This window comes from Tenrec ecaudatus, chromosome 7 (assembly GCF_050624435.1).
Source record: "Tenrec ecaudatus isolate mTenEca1 chromosome 7, mTenEca1.hap1, whole genome shotgun sequence".
NCBI classification, from domain to species: Eukaryota; Metazoa; Chordata; class Mammalia; order Afrosoricida; family Tenrecidae; genus Tenrec; species Tenrec ecaudatus.
Genome location: NC_134536.1, coordinates 30342255 through 30348029, shown reverse-complemented (window position 1 = coordinate 30348029; position 5775 = coordinate 30342255). Strand labels below are relative to the sequence as shown.

The 5775-nt window shown below is 44.4% G+C and overlaps 1 non-coding gene across 1 annotated transcript; it reads right to left on the bottom strand.

Annotated features, from left to right (window-relative positions):
- Nucleotides 1-3202: 3202 nt before the first annotated feature.
- Nucleotides 3203-3339, bottom strand: LOC142454057 (small nucleolar RNA SNORA42/SNORA80 family). Its single transcript, XR_012785588.1, has one exon. It is a non-coding gene; the product is annotated as a small nucleolar RNA SNORA42/SNORA80 family (small nucleolar RNA).
- Nucleotides 3340-5775: the final 2436 nt, after the last annotated feature.

Here is a 5775-nt window from a genome sequence, read left to right as displayed (position 1 = left end):
AATGAAATGTTTCAGAAAGCTGATGAAGCTCTGGAAGGACTCACTCATCTGTGCCAGAAAAATTTGAAGACAGCTACTTGGCCAACTGACTGAAAGAGATACATATTTGCACCCATTCCAAAGAAAGGTGAATCAACAGAATGCTCAAACTATAGAACCATATCACTGATATTGCACGCAAATAAAATTTTCCTTAAGATCATCCGGCAATGGTTGCAGCAGTACATAGACAGGGAACTGCCAGAGGTTCAGCGTGGGTTTGGAAGAGGATGTGGAACAAGGGATATCATTGCTGACGTCAGATGGATCTGGCTCAAAGCAAAGAATACCAGAAAGATGTTTACTTGTGCTTTATTGTCTATGCAAAGGCATTTGACTGTGTGGACCATAATAAACTGTGGATAATCTTGAGAAGTATGGGGATTCCAGAACACTTCATGTGCTCAGGAGAAGCTTGTGCATGGCAGTTGTGTGAGCAGAACAAGGGAAATCTGCGTGGTTGAAAATCAGAAAAGTTGGGCGTCGGGGTTGTATCCTTTCACCATACTTGTTCAATTTGTACGCTGAGCACATCATCAGAGAAGCTGGATGAAATGAAGAAGAGTGAAGCATACAGGTAGCACACCCTTGCTGGTGACAGTGAGCAAGACTGGAAGCACCTGCTGACGAAGCTCAAGGAGCGCAGCCTTCAGAATGGATGACAACTCAATATATGGAAGACCAAAATCCTCACCACTGGCCAATAGGTAACATCATGATAAATGGATAAAAGGTAGAATTTGTCAAGGATTTTGTCTTGCTTCGATCCACAATCAATGCTCATGGAAGCAGCAGTCGAGAGTTCGAAAGATGCATTGCATTAGGTCAAGCTGCTGCACAGACCTCTTTAGAGTATTGAAGAGCATGATGTCACTCTGAGGACTATGTGTGCCTGACCAGGCCGTGATAGTCTCCATTGCCTCATTTTCATATGAAAGTTGGACAATGAATAAAGAAGATTGAAGAAGAATCAATGCATTTGAATCATGGTACCAGAGAAGGAGATTTCATGTACCATGGACTGCTCAAAGGACAAACTGATCTGTCTTAGAAGAAGTAAGGCTAGTGTGCTCCTTAGGGGCAAGGGTGGCAAGACTTTGTCTTACAGACTTTGGACATATTGTCAGGAGAGACCAGTCCCTGGAGAAGGGCAACAGGGTTGGTAAAGTGGAGAGACAGCAAAAACGATGAAAGCCTTCAACGAGATGGATTGACACAGTGGCTACATCAATGGGCTCAGCTATAGGCCCAATTGTAAGGATGACACAGGACCAGGTAGTGTTTCGTTCTGTTGTGCATAGGGCTGCTGTGGGTCAGAGCCAACTCGATGGCACCTAACAAACAAACAAACAAAAACCACAGTCATGAAGCTGCAGCCTCAGGGACCCTCCCTTACGGCCTCTTCCTCCCCATCCGAGATCTCACCCCTGGGGTTCACACAGTAATGCTTTGTTGTCGAGTGGGCAAAATGGCATTGCTTGAGTATTCTCTTTCTCGAGGTGGGATTCCAGAATGTATGAGCTCGGATTGCAAAGAACTTGGATCTGCCCCTCAGCTCAGGGACAAGCAAGCTGGCAGTGAGGAGATTTTTCTCCAAACTTGGACGGTCGCTTCAGCAAGCCAGACCTCTTCTGTAAAACTCTGTTTTAATAGAATAAGATTGCAAAAGAACATGTGTCCCTTTGGGTCATTTATCTTGGGCTATTTTGATTGACACATGAAATCTTATCTGGAGAAAGGGTGCTTCAAGACCACTCTAATGGACCAACTGTGATTTCAATAATTACCACGTAACATCTATGAATAATTTAGCTATAACTCACATTACCTAATAAACTAGGAGAATTTGGCAATAATTCAATATACAGTTAAGATTTACTAGACCTGACTGGATTTTTAAAATTGTGTTCTAAAGAATTAAAATAATATCTTTCCCAGTATCTCTCCCAGAATAGCTAATATAAAAAATATTGGCTGGCCATTATCACTGGTAGGTATAGAGATGACATCTTACCAGGTCAGAACATTTACAAAAATGAACTCTTTTCTTCAAAGAGCACCTTTTCCGTAGTTTACATCAAGCAACGAAAATCTCAGTGATGTTTGCTAAAGTGACTACCAGGAAGTTTGGCAGGAAAACTTTCATTCCCAAGACAGCTTGCTACCCAAAACCACTAAGATGCTTGTGGTCCATAGTTAACACCTGAAATTAGACACGGAAGCAAGCCAGCGGCCAGGAGGAAACACAGAGCACAGTCTGAGCGCATGGCATCGCTAGCTTTCTGTTTGGTGGCTGTGCCCTCCAGCTAGGACGAGGCTCTATTTTTCATGAGCTGCCACTCCCAGACAGCTCCTGAGGGCGCACCGCAGACAGCCAGTCTACCAATCACAAAGACACAGATGGCCTGGGACTCACAGAAACTGGAGTGAAGCGAGAGAGTAAAACCCCGTACTGCTACCTCACCGATTCAGACTCACGCTGCCCCTACGTATCATGGAGAAGTACTCTATAAGGTTTCCTTGTTCTAATCTTTATGCGGGCTGCTAGAATTGTCTTCCACGGCATTATTGGGTGAGTTTCCACACTAAACTTTTGGTTAGTCGTTTGGCACACACTACCTTAGATCAAGGGCTGTCAGGGTGTGGTAATTTGTCTGTGTGCACAGATGCTTCATTAAACATTGAGAGTGTCATGTTTTTAATGGCCTTTTAATCCTTTCCCTATCAAGGAGAAAGGCCCTGTTTGAAACTAATTTGGCACCGCCTGACTAACCTGTGCTGATCTCTTTATTGCGTCAATGTGATGCTAGCTCTATAGCTAGGGGACAGTTCCCTGCTAGCCAGCAAACACTAACCCAGGGGTTCTACAGGTGAGCTGAGGAGACGACAAGAGTCCACAATCAGGTTATTTTGAGTAAGGGAGATTGTCCTGGTTTATCTAGATGGTCCCAATGTAGCCACAAGCGTCATTTTAAAGTGCGGGGAGACAGAGAGACAAGAAATACAGAATCAGAAACGAGGCCATGACGATGTAAGCAGCTTTCGGAGTGATATGACCATGAACCAAGGAATGCGACCAACCTTCAGAAGCTGGAATGACAAAGACACAGATTCTCCCTTCAGAGGCTCCTGGAGAAACTAGTCCCCCCACTCCACCCCACCCTACTGTGCAACCTGCTTCAGTGCCGGAAGCCTACGGGTTAGGAGGCAAGGTCAATGGTTCAGGGCTACGGTTTGCTCTGCCATGGGACACGATGAGAAGCCCACGGAGCTGGGCCTGCCATGAACCCAAACCCACGTGCAAGGAACTAGTTCTGCCAACACCTTGACTTTAGCCCAGTGCCACTGAATTCAAACTTCTGACCTCTGGAACTGTGAGGAAAAACCCACTGTAAGGTGCTAACCATTTGTAGTGGTTGGGTATAGCAGCAACACAAAACTCACACAATAGTCTCTGGTCTTTGTCAGGTAACAAAAGAGGAGACCAAGCAAGAATTGGGGCAGTGTCTAATGACAACTACCTAGGACCCCAAGGGTCAAACAATGTATTAGGTGATTTTGAGCGGGGGAAACAAAAACACGTTTTCCTCAAAAATAGGCCTGTTAGGATAGTGTTGGCACACAGTTTGCTGTTGATACACATCTGGGGAATGGGTGAGGGAGAGGGAGGGAGTGAAAGGCAGAGGCGGTTCCCCGGGAATTTGCTTAGTGTCTTGCTTTCTCCTGCAAAGCTTTCCAAGTGAACATGGCCTTCAGCCTGGGCAGGAATAGCACAAAGGGAGTCTGGTCGCTCTCCGGAAGCTGTTTTAGGACCGGGAGTTGGCTGGTTCAAAAGCCTCTCCTAGTGTCAATTTCTATTTCTCTGGACACATCTCCTTAGTGGCTACCAATGTCTGAACCATCCTGAGGATCCAGCACCCCGTGGCTTCAATCCTTTGGAATTGCCTTTGTCTAGAAGTAGTTCTCTTTTGAGATTTATGCTTTCCCTCTTAACCTAATCTTCCAAATCTACCCTACTCTCTGTTGCATTGTCTAGTTGCTGGTCTTATTCTTGTTTCCATCTTTAAACCTTATTTAAATCTTGCAGCCCTGTGTAAGTAAGAAATGTAACCCATCTTGGGCATCAACTGAGGTCACTCTACTTTACCCTTATACTGAACTTAGAACCATAGATTTTTTTTTAACATAGCACAGACTCATAGTACCTTTAATATTTAACTGTATTTTACACAGTACATGCAAAGATGTAGAAGGGATTGGATCGTAGGGAAAGTATTAAATTCCTCTCCTATCAGTGCTTCTCTTTCCAGAGCGTGTGTGTCTGTGTGTGTGTGTGTCTGTGTGTGTCTGTGTGCGTGCGCACACCTGCACGTGAGAGCAAAATTGTGCTTCCTGAGAAGGCCTGTCCTATACAAGACTATCTATGTGTTATAGATCGCTATCTGTATCCTTTAAGAGCAACATTTTGTATACTGTTACGCTACACCTTGCTCCTTTTTTGTTTTAAGATTTTATAGTTGATTAATTCTCTGGTGAAAACTTCACATACAAAGAGGTAGACCCCCCAAAAAAATTATGCTCATTTTTATTTTAATGTGAGGGGATGGTGCATTTGGAGTGGCTTCCACCAGGTCGGACTGTTAGTCAAGCTTCCTATTTAGAGGTTCTGAAAAGACTGCATAACAGTGTGCGACAAAAACGGCCTGATTTGCGGCAGACAGGGGACTGGTTTTGCCACAAGGACAATTCAGCTGCTCACGCAGCCATCTCAGTGTGCCTGTTTGGGGCATAAACAGCATGCCTCTCTTGCCTCCCGAGCCTGTCTCACCTCACCTTGCTCCATGCAATTTCTTTTTGTTTCCTCGAATGAAGAGGGCCATGAAAGGTCAGTGATTTGAGGACGTAGAAGAGGTGAAGTAAAATGAGGCAGGTGCTGTCAGCCATCCAAACAGATAAGTTTGAAAATTTTTTCCAAGAATGTAATCGCAGATTTGACAAATGTATTAAGTGTAATGGAGAGTACTTTGAAGGTGATAAGATTGTTTTGTTTAAAATAAATTAAATACAAACAAATTAACTACAAAAGTTTTGGGGGGAAACCCCTCTGTTTTGGGGGGATGCCCCCTTGTGATAATTGCAGATGAAGTCACTGTAGAATCTTTATTCTTCCTGTTATCCAACCTCCAGCTCACTTTGACCAGCCCCACGCCGGCCTTGGCCCGCCCCTGACTTTCTTCACTCTGTTCTTGCGTTCCTTGCATGCTTTTTTGAGGCCCTGCTCTTCTCAGATAGGCCACAACTTACTTGCAAGTCTGTGTTTAGGTTCACTTTCCTGTGCATGATCCAAGGAATCGTCAATCACACCGGAGCCAGTAGTCTTGCCACCACCAAAATAGCTTCTGAATCAAATACAAAAATGACATCTGGGGCGGTCTGGTACGCTTTGATTAGTTTTTCACAAATTTCTGTCTTAAGCACTGTGAGACCAGGTTGACTACAGAAACAAATTCATTGACACTCGTATGTGTGTAAGAGAGAGATGGATACGAAAGAGCAATTGTATATTGAGAAAATATCCCAGCCCAGTCTAGACTGAGTCCTTAAGTCTGATATTACTCTATATGTCTGATCCTAGTCCATAAACTCCTCTTTAGACTCAAGCAGCACATGCAATGATGCCAGGTGCAGGAAGAGCACAGTCCTGTGGGTGGAAAGTCAGCATCAAGAAGCAGGAGG